We start from the raw sequence: 21,898 nt of genomic DNA, 5'->3' as shown, positions 1-21,898 counted from the left end.
GAGATGGGGTTCAGGGACTGGTGGGCAGATGCCGAGATGCCATGAAGGAGAGATGTTGATGGGGTAGGTGGAAAAAAACCCTACATTTTTTTTTAGATCTTGGGGGGGGGAGGTAGCATGTTGTGGAAGGGCCCATCTAAATTAACTCTGGGCCCATACAAAATACTGGGGCTGGCTAGGCCACTGCTTTACTCTGTTAAGTCCTGCATTCTCTGATACAACTTCTTGTTTCCAGTGAGCATGACAAGACAGAGGAAAGGCCTTATCCTGGTTGAAGGCAGCTTATTTCAGTGCTACTGCCCATAAAAGCAAAGTTGGAAGTCCGAAGGGAGGGAGTGAGAGATGCTGGGCCAAGGGGGAGTGGAAGTGAGAGATGCTGGACTGCAAGACTGGGAAAAGAAAGGGAGAGAAAGAGAGAGAGAGAGAAATGATGGCTCTCAGGATCCTACCTTCAAGTTATGATATCAGTAACAAAAAACTGGCTTTTTCTGTTACCGATTTTAAGGGTCTGCAGGCACCGTGAGCCTCACATCTCTCTCTTTCTCCCTTATTTTCAGCACTTACAGTCTCTAATAGATTTTGTAAGTGCTGAAAATAAGGGAGAAAGACAGAGATGTGAGACTCATAGTGTTGGGGGGAGAGGGAGAGGAAGACATGCCAAGATTTGTGAGGGAAGGAGGCACAGGGAGCAATACTAGACCTGGGGGGTGCAGAACGGAGACAGGGAAGAGAGATGGACATTTGATAGACCCCCATAGAATGGATTAGGAGGGATGGAAGAAAAAGGGAGAGATGCTGGCCTTGGGGGGGAGGGGACAAGAAGGAACCTGAGGTGTCTAAGTCAAACATATAAGCTATGGGGGAAATTATATAAATGGCGGCAAAATTGGAGCACTGAAAAAGATCCATGCTGCGTGCAATTCTATAAAGGGTAAGCACCCTTTATAGAATAGCACATAGCGACAATTCCTGCACCCTACTCTAGACAGCAGACTTATACATGCTAAAATGGGGTGTAAGTTCCGGCGCCCAAGTTGGGCATGGATATCTAGTACTTTATAATAAGGTGTGCATGTCTTTGGAACACCCATGCCCCTCCTATGGCCACGCTCCCATTTGGTTTGTATGCTATGAGAGATAGGCACACATCTTTATAAAATCATGTTCAACTTTTAATTGTCGGAAATTAACATCAATAATTAGTTATTAGCATTCAATTATTAATGGTTAAGAGTTCATTGGCCAACTAAGATGTGCATGCATCTCAGAAGTGCGCAAAGGTCAAAAAATTTTAATCAGGCATGGATGCTGTTCAAAAATACCGTCCTGGAAGCCCAAACCAGATATATTCCATGTATTAAAAAGGAGGAAGGAAGGGCAAATGACAGCCTGCATGGTTAAAAAGTGAGATGAAGGAATCTATTAGAGCTAAAAGAAAATCCTTCAAAAAATGGAAGGATCCAACTGAAAGTAATAGGACACAACATAAGGAATGGCAAGTCAAATACAAAGTGCTGATAAGGAAGGCAACGAGAGACTTTGCAAAGAAGATTGTGTTGGAGGCAAAAACATAGAATATTGGTTATTAGAAGCATGAAGCCTGTAAAAGAATCAGTTGGACCACTAGATGACCAAGGGATAAAAGGGGCAATCAGGAAAGACAAGGCCATAGTGAAAAAAAATAAATGAATTCTTTGCTTCAGTCTTCACTAAGGAAGATGTTGGAGAGATACCAGTGCCAGAAATGGTATTCAATTCTGATGAGTCAGAGAAACTGAAAAAAATCTCTGTAAACACGGAAGATGTAATGGAGAAATTTGACAAATTGAAGAGTAGCAAATCGCCTGGACCTGACAGTATACATCCCAGAGTACTGATAGAATTGAAAAATGAACTTGCGGAGCTATTGTTATTAATATGTAATTTTCTTTAAAATCAAGCATGGTACCGGAAGATTGGAGGGTGGCCAATGTAACGCCAATTTTTTTAAAGGGTTCCAGAGATGATCCGGGAAATTATAGACCAGCAAGCCTGACATCAGTGTCGGACAAAATGATAGAGACTACTATAAAGAACAAAATGACAGAGATTATACATAAGCACAGATTAATGAAACAAAGCCAACATAGATTTAGAGAAGGAAAATCTTGCCTCATCAATCTACTACATTTCTTTGAAAGGGTGAATAAGCATGTGAATAAAGATGAGCTGGTCGATATTGTGTATCTGGATTTTCAAAAGGCATTTGACAAAGTACCTCATGAAATACTCCTGACGAAAGTAGAAATTCATGGGATAGGAGGCAATAGAAACTTGACAGCAGATAAGGGCCTTCCTCAGAAACCACTAACTCCTCCTTTTCCTAAGGGATCCTATATGCTTGTCCTATTCTTTCTTAAATTCTGACAGTCTTCATCTCATGCTCATAACACTAACAGTAACTTGACCAAGCAAAATATTTTCTTTTCTTCCATCTACCAATATCTACATGGACTACGTTTCATTTTCTATGCAACCTACTTCTGCTTATGTCATTTATTTGTCATTGACATTTTATCAGAGACAGATCACAAGTTTGTGGGCCCCTGGTGACAAATTGTAAGGAACAGCAATCATTCTCATATATGGGACAGATAAAAAATGAGCTGCATACAAGGAAGAAACAGGCAGATTTCTTACATCTTCTTCTGTAAAGACTGAAGCAAAGAATTCATTCAGTCTCTTCACTATAGCCTTGTCCTCCCTTAGTACCTCTTTTGCTCCTTCATGATCTAACGGTCCCACAGATTCCTTCACAGGCTTTCTGCTTCTGATGTACCTGAAAAAGTTGTTACTGCGAGTTTTTGCCTTTGTTTCAAGTTTCTCTTTATATATTCTTTTAGCCTTTTTTATCAATGCTTTGCATCTAACTTGCCAGTGCTTATGTTGCTTCTTATTTTCTTAATTCAGGTCCTTTTTCCATCCTTTGAAAGATGTTCTTTTGACTCTAATAGCTTCTTTCACTTCACCTTTTAACTATGCTGCCTGTTGTTTGCTTTTTTTTTTCCCCCCACCTTTGTAAATATGTCAAATACATCTGCTCTGGGCTTCCAAAATGTTATTTTTAAACAACATGCATGCCTTTTTTGAAATCCTATCCTTTGCAGTGGATTCTTTTAGCTTCTTTTTAACCATTTTCCTCATTTTATCATAGTTATCCTTTCAAAAATTAAATGGTGCTACAGTAGATTTTCTTTGTGACTTCACTCCAGATACTAAGTCAAATTTGATCATGTTATGATCACTGTTTCCCAGTGTATCCAATACTGTTACCTCTTGTACTATGCCCTGCATTCCACTAAGGACTAGTTCTAACATAGCTCCTCCTCTTATCAGTTTCTAGACCACTTGCTCCAAGAAGCAGTAATTTATTACGTCTAGGAATTTTACATCCCTGCCTCTCTGTGATGTAACATTTATCCAGTCAATATTTGGGTAATTTAAATCACTTAACCTTTCCTTTTATATATATGCAGATGATATTCAGATTATTTCCCATCTTGACTCTTCCTCCTTTCAGTCCATGCCTTTAATTACATCATAATTGGACACTATGGCATTGCTGAAAACCATATGAAACTTAACCCTGCTAAATCAGAAGCAATCATTTTTTTTCTCAGGTTCTTCAGGTCCCTCTATGTCCTTTCCTTCTCCCCCTCTCATTCATGGAACTGCAGTTCCCCTCAAAGACTCAGTAAAGGTTCTTGGGCTCTATCTAGACAGCTTTCTTTATTTTGGAAAGCAAATTTCAACAATTATTCAATGTAGCTTCTTTACTTTAAGGCAGTTCCATTGTGTTTGTTCAATGCTAGAGATTTCTTCTCTTAGAATTCTACTTCTAGTGCTTGTCATCACAAATTGGACTACTGTAACACTTTATACTATGGTTTACCACTTTCTCAAATATTGCTATCAAATTACTCCTTGGTAATAAGAAATATGATCATGTTACCCCTTTGCATATTTCAGAACACTAGCTCCTGGTCTCCTCTAGGATCACCTTTAAATATCTTACCATTATTTATCAGATATTACAATCTGGCTTTCCGTTATTCTTATCAGATCTTCTCATACCTTATGCTCCATAACATACCTTATGTTCTTCACATAGACAATTGCTAATAGTTCTTTTTTTCCACTGTATCTGGCTAGATTCTCTTCACAATACTTGTTTTGATATTGTTGCACCTTTTCTCTGGAATGCCCTTCTCCTCTCTTTTAAGAAAGAACCCACCTATCAAATCTTTAAAAACAACCTCAAGGCGTATCTGTTTATTCAAGCCTTTCAACAAAAATGAGTCCCTTTGGCCCTTTTCTGTAATTTACTTAAACAGTACACCCCTGCCTCTTTTGTACTTTCCATCCCTTTTGCTCCTAATCCCCTGTGCTATTGTATATTTTAACTCCTGTTTTTTTCCTAGTGTTTTTCCTTCTATTTCCATTTGCTTGTTCTTATTTTGTCTTGTTATTTTATTAAACGTATTACCCAATTTTAACTGATATTGTGAATCACTCAGATATTTTATAATGACTTTGTAGTATATCAAAATAAACTTGAACTTGAACTCAACACTACTCCACACATATGCCCCCACATACTGGCGTATTCACACACACATGCTACCCCAACCCACACCCTAATAAATCCACAGTACCCACCCAAACCCCTCACACATACCCCTTGCCCTCCCCCCACTACTTCTGACATATATAATATGACTACACCACATATAACTATACAACATCCCCCCTCACAGCTTAGCTGAGATTGGGTGGCAGAGCCGGTGGTGGGAGGCAGGGCTGGTGGTTGGGAGGCGGGGATAGTGCTGGGCAGATTTATACGGTCTGTGCCCTGAAAATGACTGATACAAATCAAGGTAAGGTATACACAAAAAGTAGCACATATGAGTTTATCTTGTTGGACAGACTGGATGGACCGTGCAGGTCTTTTTCTGCCGTCGTCTACTATGTTTACTCTGTTTACATATGTATCCTGCACCCATGCACACATACACACCCTGCCCCCTTAATGTACATTCAGCCCCTCCACTGAGTTTCAGCAAGTCACTAGAATGCAATAATGGAACTACACATAATAGCTTGACTTCCGTACCTTTTCAAGAATGTAAGCATATCCAGCCATTTTATATATTAATGCTTATCAAATCAGCATGCAGTATCAGAAGCTTATGTTTCCATTGTGCTTCCGGTGCTAGCTTATAAAACCCCCTAAAACAGCGTTTCCCAAACTGTGCACCACAGCACCCTGGTGCGCCGTGGTGAACTCACTGGGGTGCTGTGGAGAGAGATGGGATAAGGACACATGCACGCCAAAATGAATTCCATGCCCTGCAAGAGACTGCAAGAGCAGTGAATCTTGCCCACCACTGCCACTGCTGCTGAGAAAGGTATTGCACTGCACCCTTAACAGCGCCACTTCTGCTTCAACAGGTCTGAGGCAGCGATTCCCATATGATGCCTGCTTCTAACCTGGGGGCAGGACTTGGCAAATGGGAAGCTTCTGGGTTAGAGACAGGCACCGTATGGGAATCGCTATCGCTGTCGGGAACCCATTGAAGCAAAGGGAGAATTGTGGATGTGGTGGGGGAGGAAAGGAGAAATGCTGCAGGAGTAATGAGGGGCATAATTGTTGGAAATGAGTTGGAGGAGGAGGAAGGGAGAGATACAGCAAACAGGTACAATCTTGTATATGGGGGTTGAGGAGAGGGGGAGATGCTGCATGGAGAGAGGAGAGAGGCCAAATAGGGAGAAATGTTGAACATAGGAGTGAATGGAAGGGAGAGATAGTGCAAGGAGGGACAAATATTAGACATGATCCCCAGGATTCTATATAGTGCGCCTAGAGATCCATGCCAAAATTGGCGCGGATTCTATAACAATGCGCATAACTTAACAAGCTAATAAGCACTGATAACAGCACTTAACAAGCAATAATGAGCACTAATTGGCACTGATTAAAATTTAGGCGCACAACTCGCTAAGCATATTCTGTAACGATGTACTTCCAACATCTAATGCATGCAGGCAAAAGGGGGCGTGGTTATAGGCAGGGAAATGGGCATTTTGTGAGCTTTCTGAAATTTACGTGCCTAGTTATAGAACATAGCCCAGTGTGCCTAAATCTACATGCTGGGATTTACGCCACATTTTTTTTGGTGTGAATGGATGCTCGTAGATTTAGGTGCTGAAATATCAACTAAGCATATTCTATAATCAGCGGTAGCGCCTAAATCTAGGCACCACTTATTCACTATGCTTAGTCAGCACTAATTTGAGTGCTGATTTTTTTTTAGGCGCCATATATAGAATCTCCCCTTGATGTGTGGCAGGGAGGGCGGTAGAGACATGTTTGGCTGAGGGGGGTGGAGACCTGTGTGACAGGAGGGGAAGACCTGTGTGGCCAGGAGTGTGCTGCGAAAATATACTCAGACACTAAGAGGGGCATAATCGAAAGGGACGCCCAAGTTTTGTTGAGGACGTCCTCGTAAAACGTCCCAATGGAGGGGCGGGAAAACCCGTATTATCACAACAAGATGGATGTCCGTTTTGATAATATGGTCGGGGATGCCCAAATCTTGAAATTTAGGCCCAGTGGCGTAGCGAGGGCGGCTGACACCCAGGGCGGGTCGCCGCTGCGCAGCCCCCCCCCGGGTGCAGCATGACGCACCCCCCCTTGGCGCGCGCACCCCCCCTCGGAGCGCATTCTTAACACTGGCGCTCTGCCCCGAGTGCACGTCGTCGCTGGGAGCTGCGTTGGCTCCGCTGGTTCCTTGCTCTCTCTGCCCCGGAACAGGAAGTAACCTGTTCAGGGGCAGAGAGAGCAGTGAACCAGCGGAGCCGACACTCCCCCCCAGCGGCGTGCACCCAGGGCGGACCGCCCCCCCCCCTTCCTACGCCACTGTTTAGGCCATCCTTAGAGATGGTCATCCCTAGACTTGGTCATTTCTGATTTTCAGCGATAATGGAAACCAAGGACGCCCATCTCAGAAACTACCAAATCCAAGCCCTTTGGTCATGGGAGGAGCCAGCATTCATAGTGCACTGGTCCCCCTGACATGCCAGGACACCAACCGGGCACCCTAGGGGGCACTGCAGTGGACTTCATAAAATGCTCCCAGGAACATAGCTCCCTTACCTTGTGTGCTGAGCCCCCCAAACCCCCCCTAAAACCCACTACCCACAACTGTACACCACTACCATAGCCCTTAGGGTGAAGGGGGCACTTAGATGTGGGTACAGTGGGTTCCTGGTGGGTTTTGGAGGGCTCACTGTTTCCTCCACAAACGTAACAGGTAGGGAGGGGGATGGGCCTGGGCCCGCCTGCCTGAAGTGCACTGCACCCACTAAAACTGCTCCAGGGACCTGCATACTGCTGACACGGACCTGAGTATGACATCTGAGGCTGGCAAAAAATATTTTTAAAGATGTTTTTTGAGGGTGGGAGGGGGTTAGTGACCACTAGGGGAGTAAGGGGAGGTCATTCTTGATTCTCTCCGGTGGTCATCTGGTCATTTAGGCCACCTTTTTGTGCCTTAGTCATAAGAAAAACAGGAAGAGGTAAAGTCGTCCAAGTGCTCATCAGGGACGCCCTTTTTTTCCATTATGGGTCGAGGACGTCCATGTGTTAGGCACTCCCAAGTCCTGCCTTTGCTACGCCTCCGATACGCCCCCTTGAACTTTGGCCATCCCTGCGATGGAAAACAGTTGGGGACGTCCAAAATCGGTTTTTGATTATACCAATTTGGACGACCCTGTGAGAAGGACGCCCATCTTCCGATTTGTGTCGAAAGATGGGCATCCTTCTCTCTCGAAAATGAGCCTGTAAGGGTGCCATGAACTGAAAAAGTTTGGGAACCATGTCCTAAAATATACAAAGACATTGTATTTTATGTTTTCCATTTAGACACCAAGGGGTCCTTTTAGTAAGCCACAGCAAAAAGTTGATGCGTGTTTTTGGCTTTCACCAGGCCAGTTTTTACCGCGTCTGGGAAAAAGGGCTTTTTTTTCAATGGGCCAGGAAAAGGGCTTGCGGTAAAATTTAAACTAGCGTGTGCCTATTTACGGCCTGAGCCCTTAACGCCACCCATTGATCTAGCAGTAAGGGCTCATGCGCTACAAGTGCGGTGACCAGTCAGCACGCACCAACTGCCAATTAACGCCGGAAACCATGTGTGCGGTAGGAAATTAAAAAAATAATTTGTCCCGATGGTATGGGCATGCACCAAATCCAAAGTTACTGCCAGGGGATGCGCTAGCCTGGTGGTAGTCTCATTTTGGCTCACACTGAACACACGGCGATCCTACTGTGCCTTTGTAAAAGGGTCCCCTAGTTCTTTTAAAAAAATCACACCCATGTCTTGCTTTATTTAGACTGAGTTATTTTTCTATTGTAATTCAGCTTTTTTTTTTAGCCAGGAACATTATTAACCCCCTTCCTAGCGAACTGATATGCCAGTTAATAAGTCCATTCCACTGCTTGGTTTCTTACTCATGCCATTAGATTAATTGCATTTAGCTCTTTTAATTAAAGGAACTCAACGTTAGAGTGATTTATTGATAATGAATCTTGTACTTCTCTTCGTTGTGTGGTCATTGTTGGCCATTGTTCAAATTTACTAGCATAGCTAAAGGTTTGGAGTTCCTAAACACAAAGTACCTATAAATCCAGCCTGCCATCTACACTTGGCTAAACTTTGGCCAACATAAATGCAAGAATGCCTTTTGGTGTGACATGTTTCATAGTATGACATCATGTGCTCTCAAACACAAAAACAAGGCCAGAGCCAAAAACAGAACACAATTCCCTTATATGAATTAAATTGCAATGGTCTAGACTTTTTTACAACAAGGATTCAGCTTCTGGCATCCTTGCCCTCTGCTCTCAAGTGACCACATTATAAAACAATCTATACGCTAAGCTATATTTCACATGTGCATGGGTAAACCCTGGCAGATAGCTATCACTGGCATTCTCACTCCACAGGAATGTTTTTAAAGTTACCAGAAACTCTGATTTCTGCCAGCTATGGAAAGAGTCATATAAATCTCCAGTGACTTCTATTTTTCCAGAGCAATTGCTTTACGGAATAATGTATAAAGAAATCAGACACAGCTATTATAATTTTACAAGGGATATTGATCAAGAGATAAGCAAAAGTAAGGGAAGGAAAAACAGGCAGCCTAGAATTTGTGTGTGAATAAAAAAAACAGGGGAAACTTAATAGCTAATTGGGAAAGCTATAAAAAGGCAGTAAAACATTTTTTTCTTGTAATAGGTTTAACATCAAGCTATATAATTTTATGTCACTTTATGTTAATCTAATAAAATTTGTGTTAAGTGACATGAAAAGTTAAAAAAAACAGCAGTATGAAAAAGATGTTGATGGCTGCAAATATGAAAATTCCTTCTTAGAATTTATATGAAAAATAAAAAAAAACTGCAGACAGGTCTTCATTCTTCTCTAATTCTGAAGGGATATGGTTGCTCTCAGTCATAGTTCCCTCAAGCTACAGCATGTCAAAGATAGAGACACAAGATGGAAACTCAGTTGATTCATGGTTTGCATCTTGGAAGACAGAGAGCAGAAACAAGAATTTGCCGTAGAAAACATTCAGAGGCTGAAGATGGAGCTGCAAAGAAACTGCAAGATAGGAATATATAATCGCGTTCAATCTTTAAAACTGTAAAAAAAAAATAATAATAACAACTACATAACAAATACCAGTTTTATTCTTTGTATGAGTATCTGTCCTTTAAAACAAAAAAGCTGTAGAGCCTATTATGTATTTATTTATTTATAAACTAACCTAAGAGAAAGTAGCGTACTTGTGCATTACTTTACTACAGGAAATTTCAAGCAAGAGTCACTAAACTGCTGTACCTCAATACTACAGATTATTAGCAAATATATTTTTGTGTTGCTGTGATCAGGAATATTGCATGTTACAGGCTGCTGCACAGCAAAGATAGCTTGCCCCAAGTTAGCCTCAATTTGTTAAGGGTCCCTACTGTTTATGCCTTTCTAAAAACATAAACCCCACCCCCCCTCCCAACAGTCCCACCCCTTGATTCCTTTAGAAGAAAAATGTTACTGGCCTCCTGGCTCCCTATCGCCTTAGGTCAAAAAATGTTGGTGGTACACTCAATGTGTAATTAAACTCTGGAATTTGTTGCCAGAGAATGTGGTAAAAGCAGCTAGCTTAGCGGGATTTAAAAAAAGGTTTGGATAGCTTCCTAAAAGTAAAGTCCGTAAGCCATTATTAAAATTCCCTTGGGAAAATCCACTGCTTATTTCTGGGATATGCAGCATAAAATGTATTGTACTGTACTTCTGACCTGGATTGGCCTCTGTTGGGAACAGGATACTGGGCTTGATGGACCTTCGGCCTGTCCCAGTATGGCAACACTTATGTACTTATGTAGGCTTCCCTCCCCATCCTGCCCCAGTTGGTCATGTCTTCCCCAAAATGGCACCATCTGAGTCCCTAGCTGTTCTCTCACTTTACTATTGCCAGACACAAAGCTACTGCTAAGGACTCACGTGACATCATTTTGGAGGAAGTAGCCACCAGGGCAGAAGCAACCAAGGATTGCTCCTGCCTTCCACTAGATCTGGGGATTTCCAGTGGATAGAAGGTCTAATTGGCACAAATATTTGAAAAAGGATCGAGGTGGCTGTATTGGGTGAGAATGGGTGCTACCAACATATTTTGAAAAAGGATCTGAGTGGGGGAAAATGATGGTGGAGTGCACTTTATTTTAATAAGGCACCAAGGGGGTTTGGGGCAAATTGATTTACTGTGCTTGCCCCCTTCTGTTGCTCCCGGGAACAGCAGCTTATGTGTTAGCAGGCCAGTGCTTCCAAGGGAATGTTAACATCACCTGTGTTATTCATTGTACACAGTAATGAGCTCCTTTGCATGCATGCTTCATAGCTCATTTTTATTTAACGTGCATTGGCTAAAATAATTCTGCTTCCCTTAGATTCTATATACAGCACCCCAAACTGGAAGATGTGCGTGCAAATTAATTGGCTTACAAGCCAATTAATTGCAATCAACGGATGCTAATATTGCATCTTCCTGGGTGCTATTTTATAACCACACATGCCTAAATCCCTTAGTATGCAACTCAAAAAGAGGCTGGCTAGGGGCAGGGCAGAAGCATTCCAAAAAATTGTGCATAGAGTTATAATATAGTGGCATCTCTGCACCCAAATGCCAAGAGCTGGGCACCGGCATTTATACCAGGTTTCAGTTGGCATAAATACCGACATCCAAATTTGGGCATGAGAATGGGCTTGAGAACTGAACTTGGGGTGCCCTAAATAGAATAGTGCAAAACCCTGATTTTTTCCAGTTTCTTAGGGCCCTCTTTAATAAGGTGCACTAGCGTTTTTAGTGCATGCTAAAAATTAGTGTGCATTATTGCTAGAAACACCCATATACTCCTATGGGTGTCTTTAGTGTTAGCATGCACTAAAAACGCTAGCATGCCTTTAGCGCGACTTAGTAAACAGGGCCCTAAATTTGGGCACTATTTACTGAATCTGGCCCGACGTGCATTATCGCCTTAACTCAACTTAGCAAATAGGCGACTATGATTTCTAACTGTTCATTATCTGCTAGTCAGAATGTTAGAGACCATCCTGTCATAAATTAAGAAACAGGAGAGCCTGCAGAGGTTAGGAAAAGTAACATATAGCTAGCCTTTACAGGAATGTTTAAACATGAATCAACTTGTGTATTATTTAAGCAGGCTAAACATTCAAGACCACGTTACACCATTACAAAACAGACTAAACAAACCTAACCTGAGAAATGACCCCAGATGGTTCCCAAAAGATTGAAAACTGGAGAAGATAGCCACCAGAGATTTGCTTTATGGCCTAGTCATGGCATGAAAATGACACACTGTCTCTTAGTTTAAGTTTAATATATTTGATATAAGCATCATTCAAGATAGACACACCGTAGTGATCCACAAAGTTATCAACATCAACCTAGCTGGGAGAAGGGAAGAGGAAGGCAGAAAGAGAAACAGAATGGGTGGGGGGAACTGTCTCCCAGCCAAGCTCTGGTGTTGTATATGGAACAATTTCCTTAAGAATTCAGGGAAAATATGATACTTTTTATGGCACTTAAGAAGTTCACAGGACCTAGAATAATTTATGGCAAACAGCAATGAAAACACTGCTAAATACCTCAGAGAAATCATATCACCATCTTTGGCTGTGAGCATCTCTTGGAACAGTCTCTGCACTTGATTCACCCAAATTCATTTTGTCCTCTGGAGGCCAAATAGGACACATTTTGAATATTTTCAAATTGCAACAGTCATAAAAAGAGGTAGTCACAAATATTTACCACAAAAACAACATTTTCATTCTCCTGAAAGCTACTTACAGAGCAGAAAACACAATAAGGGCTAGGTTCTGTATAAGGCACAGCGAGTAGCACATGTTAAATTGTGCGTATAGCCAACTTACGCATGCTACTCAACTGAGTAATGAGTCAATTAGTGATAATAATTGGTCGATAACAGCCAAATATTATCACTAATTGGCAAAAATTGGAATTTGCACGCAGTTCTGTTTAGGAATGTTCTAAAAAGAGGCTTGCATAAATTCCAACACGTGTAGCTGAAAAGGGTGTGCGGCCATAGGAGTGTATGCATGTCGGGGCATCAATCAAATTTATGTGCGCTGTTATAGAATTCAGGGGAGCACGCGTACATTTAGGCGCAGGTATTTGCACCAGGTTTTTAGTGGCAAAAATGGCTGCGCCTAAATGTATGCATGCTCCCATGGCCTAAACCATATCTTACTGTAGATGCAATTTTTATAGAATATTGCTACGTGCATTATTCCAATATGCCTACATTTTAGACCTCATTTACTGAATCCAGCCCTAAATGCACAGGTATCACCTCCCCTTCAAACACAAGGAGGGGTCCTCATGAATCTTACAGGAGAGTCAAGCAGCACCAACAGGGGTGAGAGTGAGGAAAGTTCCAAATGATCAAGGCAAACAAACAATAAAAGCATCAAAAAGTTTATTTGCCAAAAACTACCGACTCAAAGAACCTACACGGGCCGTGTTTCGGCAAAAAGCCTTCATCAGGAGTCGTAGCAATTCAAAGCAAAGTCAGCTTCACAGAGTTGCAAATTGAAAAGCATCAATAATATGCTTGAGCAGTATGCACTGCAATGCATAACAACCAGTCCTCTCTGTGAAAAAAAAAATTGCTACGATCCCTGAGGAAGGCTCTGTGCCGAAACACTTTTGAGCCAACAACCCATTTCACTTCATTTGGTTGGAGCCAGTGACCCAGCCGCAAGTATGAGTGATTGCGATATTCAATAGCCCCCAGAAGCAGGTCTTTTAACCAAAACGCTGTTTCTAGTGGCGATATCAGCGTTGGGCAATAGAGATTGTACAGCGCTGACACTGCAAATGCAGATAAGTAGTCACCAATTATGTGTTATATTTTTTACACACAAAATTTATTTTGGGTTGTTGGCTCAAAAGTGTGATGACAGTTGACATCCAGTAGTGGTGCAATTCACATTTTGGAACTTTTGCTTTTTATATATATATATATATATATATATATATATATAATTGTTTGTATTTAGAAATTATTAAAATTACAAGATATTTTTAAGTTTCTTATCAATAAAATTTGGAGGTTTTGGTCCCAGTATGGCACATGATTATTGACATTCAGGAAGCTCAAGGCTACTGATTAACATCTGATGCCTCTGGTTCCTTTTATTCTCTCCTCTTTGTTTCTTGCTTTCACATCACAGTCTCTTTTGTTCCTATTTTTCTGAAACCTGTACTAATGGTAGTGCCCACATGCTAACTGATTAGTGCACAATACACCCACTCTCCACCCCAGACCCGCTCCAACGCCTGAAAAATCGGTTCAAAAAATATTTCCGCCTAGGTGTATTCTATAAACTGCACCCATGGTTTATAGAATATGCCTAGGCGGGTTTATTGTATGCCTAGCAGCCATGCCTGTGCCTAACTCTACACACTAGAAAACTTGGCATAAATACCAGCACCTAAGTTAGGCGTGGAGCAGGTGTATGGTTGCCCAAATTGGCATAATCGAAAGCTGATTTTGGGCGCCCTCAACTGCTTTCCGTCGTGGGGACGACCAAAGTTCACAGGGGCGTGTCGGCATTGTAGTAAAGGTGAGACTGGGGCGTGCTTAGGAGATGGGTGTTCTCGGCTGATAATGGAAAAAAGAAGGGCGTCCCTGACGAACACTTGGGCGACGTTACTTGGTCCCTTTTTTTTCACGACCAAGCATCAAAAGGTGCCCAAACTGACCAGATGACCACCGGAGGGAATTGGGGATTACCTCCCCTTACTCCCCAATTCGTCACTAACCCCCTCCCACCATAAAAAAAAAGTTTTAAAAATTTTTTGCCAGCCTCTTTGCCAGCCTCAAATGCCATACTCAGGTCCATCGCAGCAATATGCAGGTCCCTGGAGCAGTTGTAGTGGTTGCAGTGTATTTCAGGCAGGCAGACCCAGGCCCATCCCCCCCCCCCATCTGTTACACTTGTGGTGGTAAATGTGAGTCCTCCAAAACCCACCACAAACTCACTGTACCCACATGTAGGTGCCCCCCATCATCCCTAAGGGCTATCGTAGTGGTGTACAGTTGTGGGTTTTGGGTTTTAGGGGGGTTGGGGGACTCATCACCCAAGGTAAGGGAGGATCTTTTTCTGAAGTCCACTGCAGTGCCCCCTAGGGTGCCCGGTTGGTGTCCTGGCATGTCAGGGGGACCAGTGCACTACGAATGCTGGCTCCTCCCACGACCAAATGGCCTGGATTTGGTCGCTTTTGAGATGGGCGTCCTTGGTTTCCATTATCGCCGAAAACCGGGGACAACCATCTCTAAGGTCGACCTAAATTTCATGATTTGAGTGTCCCCGACCGGATTATCGAAACGAAAGATGGACGCCCATCTTGTTTCAATAATACGGGTTGCCCCACCCTTTTGCCGGGATGTCCTTAGACATGGGCGCCCTTAGAGATGGTCGTCTCCGTTCGATTATGCCCCTCCACATAACTTTGTAAATCTAAGGGGGTCTTTTACTAAGCCACGGTAGCGTTTTTTAGCTAGCAGTAGAAATCAACTAGCGGTAAATGCCAAGATGCCCATAGGAAATAATGGGCGTCTCAACGTTTACTGCCAGCTGATTTCTACCACAAACTAAAAACGCTATCGCAGCTTAGTAATAGACCCCCTAAGTGCTTTGAAAATATGCCTATGTGTCACCCACATCTCCTACTTCTGTACTGCTATTGCACAGTAGTTTAATCTACACCTGAATAGGATGATCCTCTACACACTGCCAATGACACTAAGGGCCTCTCAAGGACTATCACTAACCACATCCTCTCCAAAAGACATTACATGATGTGATACCCGCAAGCAAGCCTTCTCCAGAGTAGCCCCCACACTCTGGAATGCACTGCCTGAAAGTCTCCACTTAACACCAAGACTATCTCTACTTCAGGAAGAAGGTGAAAGCTTGGCTCTTCAACCAGGCCTTTAATGGAAGAAGTAACTAACTTGTTAGTTTCACTCACACACACACAAGGAGTGACACGGGCTGCACATACTGCAGCAGGACATGTTTATTCACACCTACCCTTGCTGAGATAATATTAAACCATCTCTGACCTCATGTGCAACTTTCTTTAAATTAATCTCCTTACTTTCTAATTCTTCATACCTATCTATATGTTCCATCTTTGCTTTACCCTTCACTATCATTTAAAATGTTCTATTACGTATTGTGTTGACATTGTAAGCAGTATACTAGGCCATACTTTTTATTGTTATTTGAATATTTTTACTTCTGTAATTGCCAATTGCTCATGTTTGATCTCCACATACACAGTAGTTTGTTAATAAGAGCCTACACGCTGAACCTTAAATGCAAACTGAATACTGAAGTAGTTAAGAATGGCTTCTATTGTGTTTGATAACTTTCGCCAGGAGACTTTAGAATTGATAACACATACTGTATACATTAGCCCATTTCTCATTTTGTTAGTACAAAGGATTTGAAAGAACTTCACTCTGAAATCAAAAGTTCCCCCTCCCTCACTTAATTGTAACAGATGTTTCTGAAGTCTAAAAGATTAAGAAAGTGTTCAGCATTTAAAAAAAAAATCAAAGAAAATACTCTGACCCTAAAAAGGATAAAACATAAAGCACTAAACAAGCCAAAAGTCCATTTTGACAGCTGCATCTGACTGAATTGATGACGAGCTATTGATGTTTGGATTAAACTATGCCTCTGTGATCAAGTACTCAGACACAGGATAAAAGCTGAATATATTCTTTAATCCTGCCAACTAATTTTGTGTAGGCACTAGAAAGCAATGGTTACAAAACAAATGTTGAAAGTGCCTTCACTTTTGCTTATTGACAAAGCCATTTTATTAATTCACCAAGTACACCATCGGCGTTTAACCAACAGGAGGAAATCCATACAAGACAGAGTATTTCCCACTGACAAATCACAAAAATTTCTAAGTCGTTAAGGACAGAATCAATAAAATGTTATTCAGAAGGGACAGGAAGAGGAAACACTGAAATGTAATAGAAAAATTAGATATTGATTTTTTTTAACAAAATCTTCATTATAAAATGGTGTAAACATTGAGTTTCCAAGTCTGTCTTTCTTACGTCTGCCTTGGAATAACCAGCGGTTGTTGTGAGAAAGAAATGATATATTACTGTTTAGATATTGCCTCCCTCTGTCTCAGGTGTCACCTAGTGGTTAGATCATTGAACTACAGGCTAGGAAAAATTGCCTCAGCTGTAGAGAAGGGAAGGTAAAACCTGTGATTGAGGAGACTTTTTTAGGTCAATATTCATGAGGTTTTATATGGCCACTTGCTCTGATATCCACATAAATCCCCTTTCAGTTGATTTTTCAAAATTTATACAGATAGTGTGTGGAATGACATACCCCACACGATCTAAATAAAATGGAGCTGTGGGGAGGAGTAAAAATGATCCGGATAGTGGTACAATTCAGTCGCTATCCAGATAATCTGCATTTACATTAATGCTGCTATTCAGAATAGATTATCTGGATAATGACTGAATGTCACCGCTATCTGGACAATGGCTGGTAGTCACTGAGCTCAAAACTCCAGCGCCGTACAAAACAGTGCTGGAAAATACCGCCGAAGGACTTCCCAATGCTCAGCACTAACGGTATGCAAATCTTAGGTGTGCTGTTAGTGCTGAGCATTGAGAAGTAAAGGGAGGAGGGGTACATGCCCAGCACATTCACACAAAACCTATGCATCCTTCTTGTACTGTTGCTGCTATAGAACAGCTCCTTTCTGGTGAGTGTTTCTGAGCAAATTTTTGATCTCTTCACTCTTTCTATGGCTTTTTTTTTTGTTTGTTTAGCTTCTTCTCCTTCCAGTATTGACTGGCTTCTATGATCTATTTAGTCCTGCTCTTGTTTTCGAGAAAGCAAAGTCCCGTGGAGTTCGTTGTGGCACTAACTTGCTGATAACCGAGCAGCTCACGGCACTGCCCGATTACTGCTGGGTACACTCCGGCACTACAAAAATACATATTTGTAGCGCCGGAAATGACAGCACGCTAGGGGTGGGAAGTACCACCAGGCTGCTACAGTAGCCCGGCAGTACTTCCTGTATAGCGAGCGATAAGCCCCCGTTGGGCTTACCGCCGCTTAGTAAAAGGAGCCCTAAATAAGGCTCACCAGTCGATCTTGCCTGTAGGGAACAGACCAGCATTGTGTGCAGCCTCAGTATTTGCAGTCAGTACATCTCTACAGTGCTGGCATATGGCTCACCTTTTTTTCTGCTAGGGTCAGTGGCGGCAGCAGCAGCAGGCAGCAATTCAGACAGCCTGCTCACACCAACCCGAGCCCTCTCTCTGGCGCTTCCCCCCTATGTGGAAGTGGGAAGTTACGGAAGAGACTAGACTTGGGGGTTGGCGCCAGAGGCTGTTTGAATCGCTGCCCGCTGCCGCCGACCGCTATAAAAGAAAACTTTACATGCTGGGTAGCTGGCTGGGGACGGGACCGCAGCACACCTGGGGAGCAGCCCTGGAACGCCAATGTGCCGCTGCGCACCGGTTGAAAAATGCTGATCTACATTAATAGCATTAGCATGCATTAATATGGAAGGGCACTTTAATACTTCAAGCCCTATGGGCCCTAGTTGCTAAGTTGTGTCACCTTTAATGTGACAATTAACACATACAAAAAATTAATGCATTAACAGTTAATGTGGCACTTTGGCACCTAGCATGTGGTAACTTCTAATTTAACTACAGGGCAGGGACTGTGCCTCACTGTTAACACAGGGATAGTTATCATGCATGTTTGCAGTACATAATGTTGTGCGGTTAGCACAGTGCAGTTAATGCTACCTGAATAGGTCTATATCACATCACCTGGAAAGCAGTTAACGTGCAGAAATGGCATTTCCTCTGCATTAATTAAATGGAAGACTGCGGGGAGCACTCCTAGCAGTTATTGTAGGGGTTTGGGCAATAACACATATACATTTTGTAAGTTAATATATAGGGCTGGATTCTGTATATGATGCTGAAAGTAAGGCACCAGGAAGATCCATGTGATGTCCATATTCTATAAAGGGTGCATGACCTTTATAGATTACTATTATAGCATGCAGATGGCACCTTACTTTGGGATCCTTTTACTGAGCTGCGGTAAAAGGGAGCCTGCGCTAGTGTCAGCTCATGTTTTGGCGCACACTGAGGCCCCCTTTTACCACAGCGAGTAAAAAAGGCTGTCTCTTTGTTTTCTGGGTTTTTTTTTAAGTAGAGAGATGTGTTGTAGCCTTGTTAGTCCACTTCTAAAGCGAGTCAATAGAAATAGAATAAAATAAAACAGAGAAAAGAAAATAAGATGATACCTTTTTTATTGGACTAACTTAATACATTTTTTGATTAGCTTTCGAAGGTGGCCCTTCTTCATCAGATCAGAAATAAGCAAATTTTGATAAGTAACGGCATATATAAGTGACGTGTCAAAGTATTTCAGTGACAGTCTGAAAGGATGAGGGAGGGGTGGGCTAGGTGAGAAACAGAGAGGGCTGAGAGGATGAAAGAAAGGGAGATATGCATGGTGATCAGAGGGTGACAAAGCAGTGAAATTTCTTGGTTTATAATAGGCTAGAAAACCCAGATCCTTGTTAAGTCCTGTCTGGTGGGTGTCAAAATATTTAATCATTTTGACTTCAAAGGTCTTGCGTTCCTGTATTGTTTTAAAGTTTTCTTTAAGTATTCTCACTATAAAATCGTTAGTACAGTGTTCTCGTTTTGTAAAGTGCTGTCCCACAGGGGTAACATCTTGGTTGGCACTGGCATTTTTCATATGATGTAAATTAAATCTCTTCTTCAGCATCTGGCTTGTTTCTCCAATATAGCACCCTTCGTCACATTTTTACGCTGGATGACATATACTACATTGGAAGAGGAGCATGTGAAGGATTCCTTTATGTTGAATATTTTTCCTTTGTGAGTGACTGTGGGGTCTTGTGAAATGTTTGGCATAGTTTGCAGCTGGATATATTGCAAGGATGTGTGTCATTCTCTTCTTTTTGGGTTTCTGTTGAGAGCTTGCTTCTCACTAGCTTGTGTTTTAAATTGGGTGGCTGTCACTAGAAAAATAGAAAATATTTTTGTAGCACCAGAAATGGCTATGCCTCCGACACGCCCCCGGGAACATTGGTCATCCCCGTGACGGGAAGCAGTTGGGGACGCCCAAAATCAACTTTCGATTATGCCGATTTGGGCGACCCTGAGAGAAGGACACCCATCTCCCGATTTGTGTCGAAAGATGGGCGCCCTTCTCTTTCGAAAATAAGCCTGTTAGGTGCCATGTTATTGAAAAGCGAGCAGAGGAGATCTGCCCGCAACTCCAATTAAGTGCTTGTTAACAACAATTAAGTGCCTAATTGATACTTGTTAGCACCTATCAATCAATTGAATTGCACACAGATCTTGTATCAATTGTGAGCGACCTATATAAAATCCGGAAGATTGTAAGTACAAAATTTTATCACTCTTTAGTAACTAGGACCTTAATAGTTTACTGCTAAATTATAAGAAATGCATCATTCAGCTGTTATGTAATACTGCAGCCAGGCTTTCTGAATGATTTGTAATGTACAAATATTTATAAACTCCTGGACAGCAGAGAGATGTAAAATTAGAAATTACAATGAAACTAAAAGCCCAAACTTTAAAGGATTCTGCATTGGCAAAACTGAAGCAAAAGTAGGGCACTGTGTGTTAATCTGTAGAGTTGCAAAAGGTATTTTGAACTAATATAGATAATAGCATAATAATATTATTATTATTAGGAAAGGAATGGAAAACAAAAGTGAGGATGTTATAATGCCTTTGTATCAGTCCATGGTGCGACCACACCTTGAATATTGTGTTCAATTCTGCATCTCAAAAAAGATATAGTGGAATTAGAAAAGGTACAGAGAAGGGCGATGAACATGATAAAGGGGATGGGACGACTTCCCTATGAGGAAAGGCTGAACCATCTAGGGCTCTTCAGCTTGGAGAAAAGACGGCTGAGGGGAGATATGATAGAGGTCTATAAAATAATGAGTGGAGTGGAACAGGTAGACGTGAATTGTTTGTTTACTCTTTCCAAAAATACTAGGATTAGGGGGCATGCGATGAAGCTACAAAGTAGTAAATGTAATACGAATTGGAGAAAATGTTTCTTCACTCAACGTGTAATTAAACTCTGGAATTCATTGCCAGAGAATGTGTTGAAGGCGGTTAGCTTAGCGGCGTTTTAAAAAGGTCTGGACAGCTTCCTAAAGTAAAAGTCCATAGACCATTATTAAATTGACTTGGGGAAAATCCACTGCTATTTCTGGGATAAGCAGCATAAAATGTATTGAACTTTTTCAGAATCTTGCCAGGTATTTGTGACCTGGACTGGCCACTGTTGGAAACAGGATGCTGGGCTTAATGGACCTTTGCTCTGTCCCAGTTTAGCAATACTTACGTACTTATATAATAGATGTTATGCTCAGGTTGGTATTGTATTTTGAACTCGTATAGAGTAGGATTGCTATAGTATAGGTGCTATGAACAGGATAGCATTGTAGTTTGAAGTGGTACAGAGCAGGATTGTTATAATATAGATGAAATGCACAGGCTGGTATTATATTTTGAACTGGTATATAGCTGTATTGCTATAATATAGATGCTATGCTCAGGCTGGTATTGTATTTTGAGCTGTATAGAGTAAGATTGCTATAGGATAGATGCTATGCACAGGCTTGTATTTTTTCCCTTAATTGCTCAGTCTTCTCCTGTCTGTCTGTCACATGACCCTCTATGATAAAGGCAGTTTAGCATAATTAGATCTGACAACCTTAATTTCCCTATGTCATGGAGTGATTAGGCTAATTATCCGAAGTCACTCCCTGTTCTCTCAATGACTCTTATGCTTTTGCTTTGCTGCTCTGGCTATAGAACTCAGCAGCAGCTTTCTGTGTTATAAACAGAAAGGTGATCACAACTGGCCTACACTGGTATGCTGGGATTCAGCAAACTGGTTGAGATTCAATGTGACAGTTCACTAATTAAAACAAAAACCCTTAATATTAATCATGTAAACAGATACGCATAACATTATTATCCTCTGTATCATAGGGATGTGCATTCTTTTGAAATCATATCACATCATATAGTTTCTGGATTCAATGTATGCGTGAGCTAGCCCCAAAGATAAATTCCAAACTTTATCACTAAAAG

The 21,898-nt window shown here is 41.8% G+C and overlaps 1 long non-coding RNA gene across 1 annotated transcript; it reads right to left on the bottom strand.

Annotated features, from left to right (window-relative positions):
• Positions 1–3,395: 3,395 nt before the first annotated feature.
• Positions 3,396–20,146, bottom strand: LOC115465279. Its single transcript, XR_003941381.1, has 3 exons — positions 20,134–20,146; positions 4,203–4,206; positions 3,396–3,487 (listed from the first exon to the last, which is right to left on the bottom strand). It is a non-coding gene; the product is annotated as an uncharacterized LOC115465279 (long non-coding RNA).
• Between the last annotated feature and the right edge of the window lie 1,752 nt (positions 20,147–21,898).

This window comes from Microcaecilia unicolor, chromosome 3 (assembly GCF_901765095.1).
Source record: "Microcaecilia unicolor chromosome 3, aMicUni1.1, whole genome shotgun sequence".
In the NCBI taxonomy this organism is placed as follows: Eukaryota; Metazoa; Chordata; class Amphibia; order Gymnophiona; family Siphonopidae; genus Microcaecilia; species Microcaecilia unicolor.
This window is presented reverse-complemented; position numbering and strand designations above follow the sequence as displayed.